This window comes from Macrobrachium nipponense, chromosome 3 (assembly GCF_015104395.2).
Source record: "Macrobrachium nipponense isolate FS-2020 chromosome 3, ASM1510439v2, whole genome shotgun sequence".
In the NCBI taxonomy this organism is placed as follows: Eukaryota; Metazoa; Arthropoda; class Malacostraca; order Decapoda; family Palaemonidae; genus Macrobrachium; species Macrobrachium nipponense.
The window spans coordinates 127380178-127399967 of NC_087202.1; the positions used below are offsets into that span (position 1 = coordinate 127380178).

Here is a 19790-nt window from a genome sequence, read left to right on the forward strand (position 1 = left end):
GATTGCGAAAAAACCGTGTTACAGAGGCCCTGAATCTCATAGTAGGTATTAAGTGAGTGTGTTGTTAATTATTTATTGTATTTGAGGTTCAGATGTCCTTTCTGTCTGTAATTTGTGTATTAAAATTAAGGGTTCTATTAAGAGTATATTCTTTGACCCCTTGAATTGAGTTTGTACACCTTTGTTATGAATATTTTTCCACCTTTTGTGGACTAAGTATTGTTTTTGTGTGAATACACAAGTGTTTTGGTAAGTGTGATTATTGTGGTGGATACCAAGCCATCACAATATATATATAGTCACGTACCACGGTGTTAGGTCCCAATCTGATAGTTGATTTAAGTAAATCAGTGACTTGGCTCAATTTAAATGCCGTCACAACAGGACAATTAATCCATGCATATGATTGTCCAACAAAGGGGCAGCGAACAAAAAAGTAAAGTTATTCAGTGAAAAGTGTACTAACCTACCATATTGGTTTAAAAAGAAACAGAGTCCACTAAAAGTGTATAATTTCACTAAAAATGCAAAGACATTACAAGGGTTTCTATAGAACCCCATGGCACTGTCAACTATGTTAAAAGGGTTACAAAGACTTAATTACTAGTTCCGGTCCAGGTACGAATTAATTAATGTACCTAAATAACTAGAATTGACTTATTTCAACTGGTCTGACAAAGAACGGCAGGGAATTGCACCACTCTTGTACAGTATATGTGATCACTTGAGAATATGATGTACTTGAAATATTTTACAAAGTGCACCATTGCTTGAAACAGATGGAAGCAACAGGACTGCTGGTAAATCTGCAAGACATTCAAAGTTGTAATGAATGAAACTAAGAGATTGCAAGAATTTACTCCATTGGCATAAGAGCAAAATCAGTGTTACGTAATTTGCACTGTGATTCCAAGTAGAGATATGTTCGAGTATGCTTGCTGCAAAATATAACATCACTAGTAAAAAAAATGACTATATCACTTCACTAGTAACACGAATATATGTCGCTAAAATAAAAGGTCACTGTCCACTGGAATATAATTGGGAGAAAAAATTCAAATGGATTGAGGATCTGGGGATAGGATGGAGGTTTTAAGAATAGGGACTATATTACAGACGCTGATAGCTAAAACGGAAATAAAGTTCCTGGCACTTTACCTGATGAACCAGTGGACTTGAACTCGAATGTAGGGTGAGCCAGTAGACGTTGTTGTCGAGGAACACACTAACAGTGAAGGGAGTAGGCAGGCAGCAACTGGAGTAGACAGGTCACACAAGGCCGTGTTGAGTGGGATACTTGTCCAAGTATAAGTCCAAGGAAGGACTTGTAGACTTCTTGCTTAAGCCAGAGGATAAGGGGCAAACATACAGGCGTAGGGCACTGTGACAAGGCTTCCTACCTAATTGACTTCTGAGGGCTACCAGACTCTTTTATATCCCCATCAGTGCAGGCGGCATCTTGGATCTATTTGATGGTCAGCTTGCATTGTTCAGTGCTTCCACACAGACCTTCTTAATCCTCAGGTAGTGCTGGAAGAAAACAGTATTTCGACCGTATCTAGTGTCATTATTGTGTACAACAAAAGAAGGGCGTTGCAAGGGAGAGAAAGGTTAGGATGAGTGAAGTTACAAGGTGCAAAAGATATTAAATGATGGGTCAAAAGTGGATGGCTGCCGGGGCATAGGTGTTAAAGAGGCTATCGCGAACCAAAGGGAATTGATACAATACAATGAGTGGTTTGAGAATTGAATGTCTCCCTTCCACGTGTTTTGACCAAATGTAGGTGGCCGGCTAGTCAGTCAGCGTGAGACGCTTAATGGCAGCCAGAGGACCTTATAGGTGATTTTAGGGAATTGGACAGGGACCCTTAAAATAGACTTGAGAGACACTTAGCTTCCTGTCCTCGTCTGAATGACGTCGTTAAGGGCTGATGAAGATGCTAGCTAAGATCCGCGATTGGCGCTGATTTTACGCCGCAAATCCTGAGGGGATTCCAAAGGAGTGTCCTAATGGCTTTCTATTTTACTCGCAATGACCTGAGAAGGGGCTTCTAATTCTAAATGATGGGAAAGGTGCGAACTGTATGACAAGCCAGATAAATTGAAACTGATTTATCGCGGACGAGAACCTGGGAGTCTTTATTATTTATTTGAGAGCTAGACGAATTTGAGCTAATTTTCCCAAACGCTATGTGCCGCTCCTTTCTCTGAAGATAAAAACATCCCTCCTCCATTCACCCGACTTTGAACTGGAAAACAACTCTTCTTGCTTTTCTTTGATATTCTACTCGTACTTTGGGCGAAAATTTGAAAATGAGGCCGGAATGCAAGCGTGATAAAATGATGCACATTAAGGTAGCGTACTTGAATGATTGATTTTCAGAGTGCAATTATTAATGTAAGTCTCTCTCTCTCTCTCTCTCTCTCTCTCTCTCTCACTGCATATTATTAACAGTAGAGTATTTTAATGGCTGTTATAGATCCTTGTCAATTGCCTAAACATCTATGATCCGGAGGTAATTTCTGTTCTAATAATGTTCTTTCTATTTATGGGATTGTTTCTTGGTAACTGCAGATGCTTTTGCACATATGTGGTAACGTGACCAACATAGCCATGCTCTAGAGACCTTCAGTACCCACACAATTATACAAATTTCTATAGTAATCCAGATACTGATCCCTTTCTTTACTATTGATATTATGAAATTCTGCTTCGTTTAAACACATTGACTTTGTTTCAATGTTACATCAGGTCGACAGTTCCAGTAATATTTATCATCCAGGATCACCCTAGGATTAAAAATCAAAATTGATCTCTTGAGGTAACACGTGGCTTTAATATACAACAAAGGACATATTCTTTTTTTTTAGTATTGCTGATCATGACTTTTCGAAGAAATAATTGCTATAGCACGAAGTTTAGCCTACTCATTTTCTAACTTCTATTGGAAGTTTTTTTTTATTATTGATTTATAGTGTTTCTCTTGAGGTAAAAGTCCATTTTATTTCTTAGGAAGGATCCGTAGAACAGGAATTTTATAACTTGGACTATTCATCGACTCATAAATATCATACCATCTGACATTCATCATTATTTTCCTTCTTTCTTATTTTTTTCTTTTATCATTCTCTGATGTAAAATTGTACATGAGAGAGAGAAGGGGGGAGGGGGGGGGCGGGGGCTAGGGAACTCTGTTATTATGCCATCTTGTTCAGAGTAAAACTGATAGAACATCCTCACATTGTAATTCAAATAAATGTAAATATCTTTTTTTATTTTTAAATTCTTCAAACGTATTGCAGTAATGCTGGCAATCTCCTTAAAACATACAGATATAAGAAGTACTATATTTGACAATCGAAAAAGGAACGTGAGGTGCGAAAAAGTCAGCACAAATATAGTATCAGGAGAAATGACCCCATTTTCTGGAATTGTTCCCAAGTACTGTTAAAACGAATAATTATGTAGAGAGGCGTATACTTCTAAGTGCATGCAATGCTATAAGTGATTGCAACTATTTTAGTAATCATTCAAGGGTACTTAAAACAGATCCCTTCTTTTTGCATATAGTTAAAGGACAGTACAAACTAAACAAAGACTTCTTTTGACTGTAAACATGTTTGAAGCGTTGTTGTATGTTATGAAACCATTGAATTGGTTATGAATCATTTAAATCAGAGGATAGTTTCAATTTACAGGTGCTATACTTGATTGCTGTGGTATAAGGCACCGTTGTCTTTTCACTAAGAGCTTAGTTTAATTGTTAGATGAATTGTTTTAAAAGATATTTTTGGTTTCTGAAACCTTCGAACTGGTTGTAAATCATTTCAAATTACAATATTGTTACAGTAACTGAATTTCATGTATTCCAATGACCAATGTTTATCTAACTGCTTTTTTTTTCTGTTTCTTACATTTTACTTTGGGTGCCCTATAACCTTTGTGCCTTAGTTAATAGTAAACAGCTCTCGATAAGGGCCAGTGGAGGACGAAACTGTTGAGCTAAAAGGAATTAAAGCACTTCTTTTCTCCTGTGGACTGTAACTTCGTATATACATAAATGTATGCGTATAATACATACATATATATATATATATATATATATATATATATATATATATATATATATATATACGTATGTGTGGATGTGTTCATATTCTTAAAATTTTAAAAGCTAATGCTGCACATATATAAAAAATACCAATGACACATTGCATCAACTAAAAGCTGATGCAACATCATGTCGCGGAGATGATATGTCGTAATACATTCGACCTGAAAAGTATATTAAAGGTAATGCAACAGAACGAATTCTAGTAGAAATCCAATTAATGTTGTATATAAGGAAGAAATTTAATTAAGTCTAGGGGAGACTAACCACAACTTTTATTGAAAAAGTTTTTTTCTCCTTCCCGTTATTAAGTATTTTCCATAGATGACGAGAGTTTTTTTTTATTTTATGGGAGTTTTTCATCTGCAGGAAGATATTTTAGTATGATTTTTACTGTAAGTGATTATGTCGATATTCATCAGTGTAACCAATTGTATAATGCCCTCATCCTCACATGTGGTAGTGAGAGCAAGAAATGGGAAGGAAAAAGAGAAAAAGGAATGGAACTGAACGTAGAAAGACTATACAGTACAATAATCTGTCAGACGACGACGTATTAAGGATAAACGAAAGAAAGGTCAGAAGTTTTAAGCTTCGTGGAAAGGAAGGAGAAGGAGGTTTCCAAGCTGTGTATCTTCAAGACAAGGGATATTATGCTGGGGTCACACATTCACGTAACCAAGACGGTGTATGCCCACGCATGTGGATCGTGGGCATCATCGCGGTGAAATGACCTTGAACAGCTGGCAAACAGGACACGGGCTCACGGACGTAAAGCCGGTACCGTAAATTGCGCCGCAAATGTACGCGAAAAGAAAGCAAGGTCGGACGTCTACCTGGAACTTACGCCGATACTGTAATGTTATAGATGTACGTCAACTTCACGTCGTTACTACGCCCACCGTTGTGGGGCTGTAGGGTACAAAATGGCCGGCCTGAAAACAGAGCACTGTAAAGTGATGGAACATGTATGAGAGAATGTAAAAATATTGCATTCTGAAAATTCAGGTTGTACATTCACTTTGGTAGAATTCTGCATGTACTGTAAAATATTGTATATTTTCAACAAATAAAAAAAATTAAGTCAGACATGATAATATACATACCATTGGCAGTCCCACTTCTCCCTGTCCGTCAGTTGTCTTCCGTGTCGCTGTCATCACTCTGTATCTCATCCAACTCCGACTCCTGTAGGTGGAAGATGACATTTCCTCGACCTGAATGTCTGCAGGAGTGGCTGTAGGAGTCTTCTCCGGGCCGAAAGAAGGTCCTGCAAGATGATGCGACGTTGATGGTCCCTTCCTTGGTCGTTTTAGGAGGTTCGGCATCTTGAAGGGCGTTGTGGAGAGTACTTGGAGGAAACTGCTCGTCTTGGGAGACGGAAACAACAGCTGACCTGAGGGTTGTTGTTGTTGTATTGAGCCAACACTTCTTGTTGGCACGGGCCTTTCCCTTGTTCAGCTTGTAGTAGGACCTGAGGGCGGCAACCTGACCTTTTATACCACGCTACAGCGTTGCCATGTCGTACAGGGTTGTAAATGAGCGAATCGGTTTCCCCGTAGGCTACAGCGCAATTAGGAGGCCCATGTGCTTTGCGGCGGAAAGAAAATAACGACGGCGAACAATGCAGGTGACCCTAGCGCCTACCCTGCAGTAGTCACTGTGGGTCCCACGTGCAATGCCTGGAGCTACGTCAGGTGACATTTGGCATGACCACACACAACTTGTTTTGAACATTTCAAAACTGTAGCGGGCTACGGCGCCCTAATGGGCGGAGCTTAGAGCCCAGACAACCCGTCACCGTACGTCTACGATTTTACATATATTTTATGTTACATTTACGGTTTACTGACATAAGCTGTTACTAACTACCAATTTCCACTCGCGTGGGCGTGCGTGCGTTGATACGTGAATGTGTGACCTTAGCATTATCCTCAGAGTAAATGGAATCGCTGTTACCTGACAGGTAGGACACGGTTTCCCAGGAAAGGAGAGGCTCACTTCTTATTCACTCATGTTCACACGAGGTCACAGAGTAGGTTCTGTAATTTTGACAAAAACCAGAACTTAACCTAAGATAATAAGTTAAAAAAAGAGAGACAGAATGGGTACTTTACTGTGAAAGAAAATGTGTTTGATTGATTTGATGGAATTTGCGTTCGAAGACAGCGTAAAAAATGAGGAGGAGTGTTTGGGCAGCATGTTGAGACGGTCCAGAAAATGAAGAAGAAGAATAAGGATCTAGAGGTGGAACTGAGAGAGACCCCGAATTAAAAGAGAAGTTGGACAGCAAGACTAAAAAAATGGAGCAGAAATGAAGTAAAGCAAACGGCTCAAGAGTAGGTGCAGACACCCTGTAGTCTTGGCTATAGTGCACCACGTGAGGTGCACCGACTGCACTGGCCCCAATAAAGGAGTAAGGGGAAGTGTGGTGGGGTTTGTGAATTATGAGCAAAAAGCGGGAATAGCGTATGTAGTATAGTTACAGGAAAGAATAAGCGAGAATAATTAATCACAGAGGAGGGAAAGAGGTGTATGTTGCTCCATCAACAGCAACACGAAGAAGGAGCAAGAGCTGTACAGTTATGTGGGAGAAGCTTCCCTGAGAGAACCTTTATGGCTGATGAATATCTTAGGAGTGTCAACAAGCAACTGACACATCAAAAAAGCTTTGTAAAGATGACCATACTGGCTGAATTTTTAAGAGTTGAGTAGAGTTTGGATATTCAAGTGATAGAGGAATTTCAAGTAATGGGATGGTAGTTTGAACAGGTAAACAAACGAATCTTGCCAAGTGTCGGAGGCAGGAATTGAAGCTGACCAAATAGCAGGTAGACTCAAAAATACTTAGAAGCTGTTGCTGGTAGGGGACTTTCTCAAGGTAAAATAAATTTCTAATAATAAATGTAACAAGATAAATTTAAGGTATCGTAAGTCAAAGTTAGGGTAAAGGTGACTGAAAGGTCGTTATATTTAGGCACACAAATACAATGGAAGAGAAACTATCATTTTATGCAAAATCGAGGAGACCCGACTGACCTAGTTTTAAAAAAGAAATAACAACCGAAGCAAAGGGAAGAAGAAGAGCCCCGTCCATGAATGACAGCAGGAGAAGCAGTTCAAAGAACTAATCAGAGCGCCTTCAAAATGTTCACGGAGAACGTGAAGCGAAATGATGGCTCTATAGAGTCGGGTGACTTGTGACGAGGGTTCAGTCCTTTGCTCGAAAGCAACAGGGATGAACTTTTGAAAGGTCTTTCTAAACGAACGAGTTCAGATGTCCGCCAATGACTTCTTTACCGGTAAATGTAAAGGGATAATCTTCATTATTGAGAGGTTCGGCGAAAGGAGTTGACGCTCTGATTAGGGAGCAGGTTTAATATGGATCCCGTCTTATCACCAGTGGTTGCGAAGGCTTCTGTAGGTTGTGGTTTATTACTCTGAACGCTCCTTTTTAAGAATATCCCTCTCTAGGGTTTTTAAGGCCCCGTCCACACGGCCGAGCTTTGCTCGACGAACTTTGTTCGATGTGACGTCAGAAGCGGAGAAACAGCGAGAAAAGTCAGAACTTTGCCACGGTTTCTCCGCTTCTGACGTCACATCGAACAAAGTTAGTCGAGCAAAGCTCGGTCGTGTGGACGGGTCCTAAGAAATGTAATTTACTGTAATTCAACGTATTTCTGCCTCTTTTAAGTTTGTTGCTCAATGACCCGATGAAAAAAAAGAGTCTCCTTCTCTGTATTAAGAAGAACTGCAGTTAATTCCTCGTATCTTAGGGAACAAGTTTTAACAATTTCATCTTTAGATTTTCCAAGTCACTTCCGTGTAAACTGACCTACATTACTAAGAGGTGTCTGTATCTTTTTATCATTTTCGTATTTGGGACGGATAGGGTTATGGGAATAAAGCAAGTCTTGAATTACAACACGTAACGCATAGAAGGTGTTTTCACTTAATGGAATTCGGGGAAAGGTTAATTTTCATAAAGTGATTTGCTTCTCTGACACAAATGACTCGCACTTTTCTGCATTTGACAATTCATGCTGAAAAGTACGAAGACTGGTATTTTTTACATTTTTCCTTTTCAGTATGAGCGTCAACATCTTTATATCGATATTAAACCTCCGGAACATTATCTAAGGGAAAGATAATGAAGCAACATTGTGAAAGTTGAACAGAGGATTTTGAAGAAACATTGTGAAAGGTAAATAGAGGATCTAGTAGAACATTGGCCAGGGAGGGTTCGTACAGCATATTTTATTTCTAGTGTCAACGTTATATATTAGCATCGCAGCGTGTTCATCATTCTTCCAGTCTGTTTTCGTTATTCCATTTGGTGCCTCATGAAGACCTTTCTGAGATTCTCGTATTTTTTCGATTAAAGGTAACATAAATAATTACTGGAATTGAATCTCGCCAATGAGCATTTATTTTGTGACGACCTTACATACTGTTTTATTGGTAAAATTGATAAATGATCTCTATTTCTTTATCTGCAGGGGGAGGCAGGACTCAGTGGTTATTCCAACGGTTGTCCAGTGAAAATGACGACCGTTTCCCACCAGGTAAGACAATTGATTTGCAGTTCATGGTAGCCTATAGGTATATAAGTCATACCTATGGCATCCTTTCTTCATATTGTTTGTCTATTGTAGAGTGTGATGTTGACATTACCCGCCTGTGTTAGAGAAGCTTCATTATAATATTTCCAGGCCGCATTTCTTTCCTTGCATACTGCCATTGAAAAGGTCAACAGTTACTCTATTATCTTTCATCCCAACATCTCATTAGTTATGCCTCAATGAATGCGAAGCTACAACTAAGGATTTATCCACTTACCTGCTGTCGTTCGGCAATCCCGATTTTGTGCAAAGGTGAATTATATGAACTCGGTTATGCGATTAGAAAGATTGATTAATTTTAATGGATATTTCCCACTCCGATCAGAAATAACTTCAGTAATGATACCAATACGTTCTTACTCTAAATATTAAATAATCCAAGGTCAAATCTCAAATTGTATTATCCAAACATATCGTCAGCATTACCTGTTTTGCTGCTTGACTAACTCTCTCTCTCTCTCTCTCTCTCTCTCTCTCTCTCTCTCTCTCTCTCTCTCGATGTTACCTACTGGATAGCCAGTTATCGAAATGTTTATATTAGGTAAGAGAGGAGAGATTTGGGAAGTTTCTGTTCCTAAAATGAAATAAATAACTAGAGAATAAGCAATTTTTCTGCCTTGAAAGAAGACTTTCTTCGACCCTACTAGTCCTCAGTGGTTCTACTCCATGTTTCGCAGTTTGACCTTTTTCCTTTACCTGTTCATTTCTAGTATCTCCCAGTGTCCTGCTGTGGTTTGTTTCATCAGCCAAAAAGCTTTTCCTCTTTATTTAGAGATAATCAGTCTGCCTCATTTCCTTCTCGCAATATCTAAAAGAAATCCTCATTCATCAGTGAAAGTCAGTCTGCTATTATATACAATAGCTCGTCTACTTCTCTGATCAGAAAACAATCCTTAATTTCGTTGTTTGCCTCACATCGGTTATGAAAATATCGCATAATGAAAAGCTCCAGATCTTCGTGAAACTTTGAATTTCTTCTTTAATATGAATTCTCTTTTTGATCCAAAATATAAATGCTTTGATTGTTCTTATCCGTCCCTGTCCAGAATATTTACTGAATGCTTGTCGTCAGTTCCACTTTCTGACAGAGTTAAACGGATGGCGAGTGTTTTCGATAAAAGGGACCTTCCGTCATCGACTGTGTATGGATCTTTATGGCACAATGAGTCTCTCTCTCTCTCTCTCTCTCTCTCTCTCTCTCTCTCGCTCTCACATATATAATATATATATTATATATATATATATATATATATATATATATATATATATTGACTGGTAACAATGTTCTGTAACAACAGAATTCCATCTAATAAAAGGAGCCCATAAAAAACACCAAAATATAGAGAAAAAAGTACTATATTTCAGAGACTGCTGTCTCCCTCTTCAGGTAGATGAATGAGAAAAGTTTACAGAAAAGGTGGTATTTATACCAAGAGGTCCATCCACAAACAAGCCAATTTAAGTCACCCCCGCTGATAATCTTCCTTTAATCTTCTTAAGGGTTGGTTGAATGAAGAGGTTGTCGATCGTGTCCGAAATCCATGCTCCTTTTGAGATGTTCATTACCTGCCTCTCTTTTATTAAGGCCGATTCCATCATTTGACTCTTGTACCGGCAGTTGCTGCTATAAATTACACGTGACAAATTACCGAGTATTCTATGGTTATGTTCATTTATATGGTTGAAAATAGCAGAGTTCTGTTGTCCATACCTAACTGACCGTTTGTGTTGTATTAATCTCTGGGGAAGGGATTTACCTGTAAATCCGATGTAAGATTGGTCACAGTCCTGGCATGGGATTTCGTATACCCCAGAGTCCTTTGGAGATGCCTTTTGTTGGACGTTAATCAGGGATTTGGCTAAGGTGTTTGGGTAAGTAAATACAAAAGGGTTCGATTTTCCGAAGGGATTGGTTATTCTCTTAATCGTGTCCAGGTGGGGAATTATTATTTTATTGTTGGGTGTATCTCTGGTCTTGTCTTTAGGGGGTCGGTAGAAAATTACGTTTGCTTTGTGAATTGCTTTCTCAATTATATGGTCAGGATATTTTAAAGACGAAAGTTGCTTGCGAATTAGTTCAAATTCTTTTTCCAGGAATTCTGGGGAACAAATTCGTAAGGCTCTTAAGAACAAGTACTAGCTACACCTATCTTGATAGTACTGTCGTGATAGCTAAAGTAGTGAATGTATGAAAGTGAGAACGTTGGTTTTCTGTATATGGTGAATTTGTATTCTGTCGTATCTCTGATTATTAAAACATCAAGAAAAGGAATTTTGTTGTCTGTTTTCCCATTCAACTTTAAATTTGATGCTGGGCACTAATGTGTTTAATTTCGCGAGGAATTCATTAAAATTGCCCCACCTATTATCCCAAAATGTTAGGATATCATCCACGTATCTCATCCACAGCATGTTTTTGGGTTTTATTGCATTTATTACTGTAGTTTCAAAGTATTCCATGTACAGATTGGCTAGAAAAAACTGCCGGTACAAGAGTCAAATGATGGAATCGGCCTTAATAAAAGAGAGGCAGGTAATGAACATCTCAAAAGGAGCATGGATTTCGGACACGATCGACAACCTCTTCATTCAACCAACCCTTAAGAAGATTAAAGGAAGATTATCAGCGGGGGTGACTTAAATTGGCTTGTTTGTGGATGGACCTCTTGGTATAAATACCACCTTTTCTGTAAACTTTTCTCATTCATCTACCTGAAGAGGGAGACAGCAGTCTCTGAAATATAGTACTTTTTTCTCTATATTTTGGTGTTTTTATGGGCTCCTTTTATTAGATATATATATATATATATATATATATATATATATATGTATATATATATATATATATATATATATATCTTACAGGTATGGATTGATGTGTTAGTGAATTACATATCGTGTGTCCTTACTTGGATGAAGGAATCTGATGCATATGCATTTTTAAGCTGGAGGCTGTCCATACTGTTGCCAGGGGCAGTTTGGGGTGTGGTGGGTATGTAAATTCGTTTGTATGGATGTCACAGGTCTGACCGATCGAGGCACTTGGGGGAAAGACACATTCCTTTGTGATAGGAGGAAAGATGGTTGAGCGAACGCCAGGTGTCGGGAGAAAACAGCACCCCCCCCCCCCCATCTTAAAGGTATAGCACATATTTTAAATGACTTAGAAACAGCTGCCTTAGAAAAGAGAGAAGTGTGAAATGTATCTCTTTACTTAATATTGCCTTTGAAAAGAGAGAAGTGTGAAGTGTATCTCTTTACTTAATATTGTGTTACGTATCTTTATTACAGATGGGCTCTATTCCATGATATTAGAGACGGGATTCTCTAACTTGACTGATACAATGTAACAATTGACATTTTGGGTCTGTGAGTGAATACTTAGCCAGGAGAGTGGAATTATAACTTAATAGTTTCTTTGTGGGGTAGACTTGGGTTTTTAGCACTATGACTTATTAATAATTTTGTTCTATTTTATGTTTCATCTGCTTTGGGTAATAAATAGTATATTTTGTATTTATGTGAGCTAATAGCCTAATGACATGTTTGCAGACAGAGGGCGCCCGCTGTCAACAGGTAAGGGTTATCAATTTGTGTAGTTTTGTCAAAAGGGGGGTAAGATATATAATATATATATATATATATATATATATATATATATATATATATATATATATATATATAACCTCTCCAATATATGGAAGGAGAAAGTTACTGGCCTTCGAAAACCAGCAGCACTAATCAAAGGCAACGTGGTATTTAAAAACATATTTATTGGTTTCTCCAAAATAAATGTAATAATCGGTACATTGGCTGTTGCGTCGATCTTTGTAGATAAAATAGTTTTTTCTTCTTGCTCAAAGGGATATTGGCCGAGATAATACTTAAGAAGAGGAGTAGTGTGTGTGTGTGTGTGTGTGTGTGTGTGTGTGTGTGTATGTATGTGTGGGCTGCTTCAATATGAATAATAAAAACAATACTAATGATAATAATACCTGTACATTCTGTCAAACATTCTGTACTCGACTACTGTCGTCACTAAATTGCTACCCACTGGTCTTATTGGAAATAGTCTCCTTTTCATTACGCAGACTTCATTTGAACAGGCCTCCCAAGAGTACTGTGGCCCTAAGCAACCCTCGTTTATTTTATGGGATCCCCTCCATCCAATTCTCTTCTGGTAGGTCCTCCTGTCAGTGGGAAAAATAAGGCGGAATGAAAAGAAACGGGAAAAGGGGACGACCTCAATGAGACCGACAGAAACCGCGACCAGATGCCTCATTTCTCTGGGGAATTCCTTTGTCTCTCTTCGGGATTTCATTGGGGAATGTTGTTGCCCTTTTATAATGAGAGGTTTCAGTTTTCTTCCCTTCCAGCATCATTATTTTAGTCTTACCTCTTGCGTATGTATGTGTGTATAATCTCAGTGAGGAGAGAACACAAAGACTCGGCTAAAACAGGCATTTCTTCCCGACGTTTCGTAATAAATTCGTTACGTTTCCAAGGGCTGCAGAAAATAAAGAAAAACATGAATTGCACATTAGATTATAGACTTTAAAAATAATGACCAATGGACAGTTTTACGTAACAGCCATAGAACCCAAAAAAAGTATTTCAAAGGATTTAAAAACATCGGATGTAAGCATAAGCTGAACCAACCTATTTAGTGGAAGTGCAAGTACTGACAGACAGAAAATACAATATCGACCAGGGGAAGTTCCAGATGGTTGGCAGAGGTTTGATTATAACGAAGGGACGAGGAGTCTTTTAATCCCTATTGATTCCAGAACTGCCAGTTCATGTTGGAGGCTGACCCTAAGACTGAAGTGTCTATTTTCAATCATATAACTAGCACTCTCAATATTTTTCTCCTTCTAGTACTTCTAAATACCGTACACGCAAGACTTATGCTATCCTGACAACTTGAATTATCTGAACATAGGAAGGAGGAAGAAACGCGAAATAACTTCAAGGAAATAAGAAAGACGAAAGTGTCACTTAAAATGCAGTAGCCGACTAAATTCGTAAGACCTTGGCACTGACATTCCAGTAACAGGAAAGAAGTTTCTGAATAGACCAGGAAGTCTACAGAGGAACTCTGAGCCTTCTGAGATAAGGTTCACTTCTGTTTAGCACCGAATAAGTTGGATGTGTTTGAAGTTGTTTACAAGATACAGCAGGTCTGGAAGCGATGTCTCCGTTATGGTTAAGAATGACTTCAGAGGGACTGGGTTGTTACTTGAACCTCCGCTGTTGTGCTCATTTAATTTCATTCGTCAGTTACACTATGTCATTATTGGAGAAATGCCTGACTCGACGTCATTCCATACAATCTTCCTGCTGAGAGAGAGAGAGAGAGAGAGAGAGAGAGAGAGAGAGAGAGAGAGAGAGAGAGAGAGAGAGTACTTGTAATTCCCGGGAAATTATTTCTTAAATGATTTCGGCATACAGAAGTATGTGGGTGGCGAACACGGTCCAGATATTTTGTATCCTTCGTTTTCTTTGTGGAGTACGTTGAGATATTTCATCTTCGTAATTAAGAAGAATACATCTATATATATATAGTGTGTGTAAGCGTATGTTCTAATAAAGTATATGAATAGGAAATGCTTTCCTCTAATATCTCCAAAGGAAAAGGAAAATAAGAACCAATACGATGAAACCGATAGACAAGAAATATTACCCAGTGCTTGAGACTTCCCTTCCGAGAAAGTTGTGATGTTTTCTGCCCCAGGCATCTTTGGCCCGAAAGGAAAGAGACTTTAAGAGAAAGACCCGCATCTGCCTTGCGTCAGATTCTCTCAAAAATTTGAGCGCTCAGCGGAAAGGCCACAACATCGCTAAGAGATCACAGATCAAGTCCTGGACGACCTCTGTTCCATTTTTCATTGGTCAACAAAAAGAATGAATTTCAATTTATCTTTGTCTCCTTCTGTGTCATGTTCACTGAACAGCCCCTTTCCCCGTTTTTCTGAATGATGTAGCTGTGTCTCTTTAAGCCTCCCCTTGAAATTGCTGACGTCATCCAGTTGAAGAACCACTGCTTTAGATGAACTCAGGTTTATAGTGACAAGCGGTGGGCTGTTGGTATCAGGAATCAGCTTAAGATGAAGTTACACAAAGTGCACTGTTTGACGCATTCGTTCCTAATAACATCTGTCTATAGTAATGCAACAATTCTTCACTGAAGCAATGTTTGTTGAATGCAAGAATCATCAGAAAGGCCTCTTTCTTTCCTCCTGCATTAAAATGAAACATAAATAGTACCTGTCTTTCCCATCTGAAGCTGTTGCAGAATCCAGGCATTTGCGCTACAGGTGTATCCCTCGACAGTTGGTCCTAGTTGGTTTCGGGAAATGTCATAAGTTACTGGAACAGCACCTTGGGGACACTGAGATAACAAATAGATTATGTTCAATTATGCCCTCTGGGTTATGTTGAAGATTACTCATAGGATGGCTTCAAACATTGTGATTAAGTTCCTGGAAGAACTCTCTGTTCTGAAAAGCAAATAATTCTGCAAACTTCTAACAATTACCAGTTTCTTTTTGGCCAATTTTAGGTAGCTATAAAAACGCTTAATTTCATATGGCAAGAAATCCTTTGCGTATGTGGTTCAAGTGATAGTTTTATTTCCTTTATATTTATTCATTTTGGTTTATAGTATAAAATATGTAATGCATACCTAAATACCTAATGAACAAGGAATAAAAGACATTTAAAAAAATCTTTAAGACAACAACTGAAGAAAATAGATAATAAATCATTAATTATTTTCTAAACAACTGCAAACCACTGTCCACATAATATTACAAAAGATCATATGTCTTCAGCCAAATTCATAGCTTTCATCTTTTATTTGTCCTGCTGAATGATTCATTATACAGTTGAGTGTGTGTATGACTGAAGATTGAGCCAGATAATGCAGGCTTGCTTCTTAAGCGGCTACTTAGTAGTTTTTTTTTAAGAGGACATTTTATGCAGAAAGTCAGCCGCCCTCCTAAAGAATAAGGTATCAGCTACGTGAAATTTCCTCCCTATTCAGTGGCTGGACCTGGTCACTTGGGAATACCCCTCAAGAGGTTTCTTGCCAACTTATACTGGCAACTAATGACTGAGAAATTTCCTGACCATTTTTCTTATACAACTCAAAAATTCGCCAGTCATTTGTTCGCACTGAATATCAGGTTCATGTTATTTTGATTACTGCTAAGGCCACTGATTTACTATTCAACTTCAAAAATATGCAAGTCCATGATGCAGGAATTTTTCTAGAACAAATATCTTATTCTGATCAATACTAATCACTTAATCTTAAATATTTTCTTTTGTTGAAAGCTTCCCGTGCTCTTCATAAAACAACAACCATACAACAATATTCATATTGGATGACTCATTTGGCCACCTGCCTCTTGATCCCTTATAAGGAGGACTGTACAGGTAGCAGAATATTCCTCATTTCGAGTTTACCTGGGAGTATTATAGAAAAAATATCATTTGTCTTAGCTGGAAATTAAACAGCTTAGTTTTTTTCGAGGCCAATATCAACATCCTACTTAAACCAAAACGACATTGCTTTTCAGCTCCTGATCAATTGAAGTTATAATTACATATGTTTTGGTTGCAACAACTCCAAAGAATTCGGCTACTTTACTCACCATTATAAAACATTTTGAGTATTCTTTGAATTCATGATCAATACAAAGGGTTTACAAACTGAAAATGAATTCTGACAAGATAAGGGGAAAAAATAATGCTAACCTTTTTTGGCACTGTGTAAGTAAAATTGTCCCAGCCACTCTGTTCTGACACAGATGAAGGTCCTGACGTAATGGGCGCTGTTGTGTTGAGCAATTCATACGTATCAGAGGGACCTGGAAAGTGAAGAATTATTGTACCGCTGAGGTGCAATGTGTTCAGAGAGGAAAGGTTTCAATTTCCATCTATCAATCCCTCAAGGGTCTATGGAAAAAAAAGTCCTATTCTACATATAACCAGTGGCATATATCTTTTAGTCTTTCTTCTGTAAAAACTTTAAATAATGAAGTTTTTGTATTAATATGTCCCCCAAATGCTACCTAACGAGGGCAGAATAAATGTATAAGAAGGAACATCATTGTAAGACTGAGGTCTTGATTATGTATCCTTTCTAAGAATTATATTCCAGAGAGAGGCTAAAAGAGACACGATGAAATTGAGTTTTCTTCTGTGGCAGAGTTACAAATTATTCTTACACCGCACTAACTGTCTCCTTACAATAATTTCGTTATTAAATGACCATTAATAGCGATAAGTCTGAAGAAACGTATATGTTTATATGGGTGACATATAGAAGACCTCCAAAATTCACCAGCCACCCTGCGTCCCGCACAGTGCTCACTGAGAGGCTTCCACGCCTCCTCCAAACTAATATAGCAAAGTCAGCTGATTTTAGATTCCCCGGATCGCCGCAAGGGCGACAGTGTTCCCTGACAACACAAGCGCACTAATGACCAACACAGTTCATACTGGGAGGCTTTCTATCCTCCTTCTGCAGCGAGGTCCAACTATTCGATATTTTACTCAAAAACTATTTGATAGATTTTTACTCGAAAACGTGGGATGACTAACATACAAGTAATCATGAGCAGTTGTTTCCGAAACTAATGAAGTATAACTTGCCCTCTAAGCTGGTCCCATTTATTCCAAGGAGGTTGGGACCAGCTGTGCTGGATGCGGGGTGGCTGGCTGGTGATTTGTGGGGAGCTCTTTAGAGCCAGGATATTCGTGGAGAGGCAAATGGCCTGAGAAATTTCTTAACAATTCTGCTGAGGAATGAGGTGTGTGTGTGATGTAATTCTTTCAGGGTTAAATTTCTATTCGTGTTTATTTTATATAATTGTTTGGCTATACTATCCCATGTATTAAAATGCAGTTCAGATTGAACCTAGAGCATCCCTGAGGAAGACCATAGATACTTGGCTGAAATAGTCAGCTAAGGATTGAATGAATTTGACAGTATTGTAGAGATTTAGTTATCCCTCCTTCCAGACTGGGAAAAGGTAGTTTTAATATAAAAATGTTGAGGAAACGCGTTTATCAGATTTTGTAATTGTGCAAATGAGATGAAAAACCAGGTTACTGGATGTGAAGGTAGGAAGTGGAGTTACTGATGATGGGTGGAAGTTCAAATATGTTTAGTCTTGTGGCCATTTCAGATATTCTAAAAAATATCTAGCAAATTCACAAGAGAGTTTTGGAATCCAAATCACTCCGAAAATCGATTTCCCATGGCTGACCAACCGTCGCTGTCATTTTATTTTTTAAGCTCTATCTAAATCAACATCACCTACTTTAGTGAAGCACTTCGGCCACAAATCTCAGCTAAAAGGACCACCAGAATCAACCCGGTATGGAGTTTGCTGTCTATTATCAGCAACTCCACTTCCTACCATTATATCTAGTAACTTGGGTTTTCATCTCATTTGCTCAAATACAAAATTTGATATACAGTTTCCTCAACATTTTCATATTTCTCCGTAGGAACGTTTAATTGCCAAAAATTAAGACAAATCCCAAATACATTTATTCCAGGAAGAAAAATTCTGTTTATCTCTCTTTCTGTCACCTACTGCCATTTTTGTAGTTACCCATTAAAACTACCCTTTCCTGCTCTCCAAACAAAGCAAAGCACATATGCATTCTCTGGAGAAATATATCACTCATTTCTTTCCAGTCCCACCCATACACACCCACCATCACAACATTTTCCCCCTCAATAAAAACCTTACACTCTCATTTTGTATCCGACCCTTCTTACGATCAATGAAGTGTTCGTGTAACGTCATAAATATGACACCGCCAAAGAGAGACGGAAGAGAAATGTCGTCTTGCATTTTCTGTATAATAATCTAAAAAGTAGGCACGCCACCTCTGGTATCTCACCTCCATAATTACAGGAGAGGCATTCGGGAACCTTGGAGCATCGCACGGAACAGAGCACAACCGGGTAATGGTGGACTGTGAACAGGAGAGCACCGGTTGCCGTGATGCACTTCTCTGGACCTGAAAAGGAGAGTTCGTTCATCATCACACAACTGGCAAAAGGTTCTTATTCTTGAGCTGAACTGGTTTAGCAATTCCAGTGGTCGACAAAATCACATTGGCTGCGAGAATGATTTAATAAAGTACTCAAAGATGATAACCTGAAAATTTCCAGATACAACAAGTAATCATAAAGAATTTATATAAAATGTGGCCATACGTAAATACAACCATTTATGACAAAATACTGGATAATGTTTCAGGGTAAAATTGCGTATTAGATGTCAAAATGCAAATTTGGTTTACTATCAGTAGACTTTGAAATTCCTGGGCAGAGCTGTATTCAAAAAGATGTCCTCTCGATGATTGTCCCAGAAAATAGTTTAGCAATAGAGTAACGTCACCTCTGTGTCACCCTCAGGAGGGAGTGGGGAGGTGCTCGAATGGTAGTGGAGAAGGAATCGTCGCGCTTCGATCACAATATGTTCACATTTATAACATTCGAGCGCCATTTTCCATGACCTCAGTTATGGTAAGCCTGAAACTTTGTTAAAAACTGCCATCAGAGCCTGTGAACCTCCACCGTGGCTTGTACAGGCAGCTGGAATGAGTAGTTTTCTTTACATACGCACGAGCCTCAATTAACGAGATAATGATAGAATCCTGGGTCCACTTCCAGCCGCGAATCGAAATAAATGCAATCACTTGTTCTTTGGTACATGATGAGTTAAAGAGAGAGAGAGAGAGAGAAGAGCCGGGGGAGAGAGAGAGTGACAGGGGGGAGAGAAGATGGGAGGAACGGGAGAAGAAGCGGGTAGGGGTCGAGGAAGGAGGACAACGAGAGAGAGAGAGAGAGAGAGAGAGAGAGAGAGAGAGAGAGAGAGAGAGAGAGAGACTTACCTGTCTTTTTCCAAGAAAAGGACTGGATTTGCGCTTCTGATTGGGTCAGAAAGTAATGGAGGAGCAACGCGTAGTTTCGTGCCTTGTTAACTCTCATAGTTATCCACTCGTTACCTTCGCGGCTGCGATGTAT

General features: G+C 38.7%; 1 long non-coding RNA gene across 1 annotated transcript; it reads right to left on the reverse strand.

The window, feature by feature from the left end:
* Window positions 1-15572: 15572 nt before the first annotated feature.
* LOC135222280 (uncharacterized) lies at window positions 15573-18781 on the reverse strand. The gene is made up of 3 exons (XR_010316259.1): window positions 18659-18781; window positions 16496-16608; window positions 15573-16204 (listed from the first exon to the last, which is right to left on the reverse strand). It is a non-coding gene; the product is annotated as an uncharacterized LOC135222280 (long non-coding RNA).
* Window positions 18782-19790: the final 1009 nt, after the last annotated feature.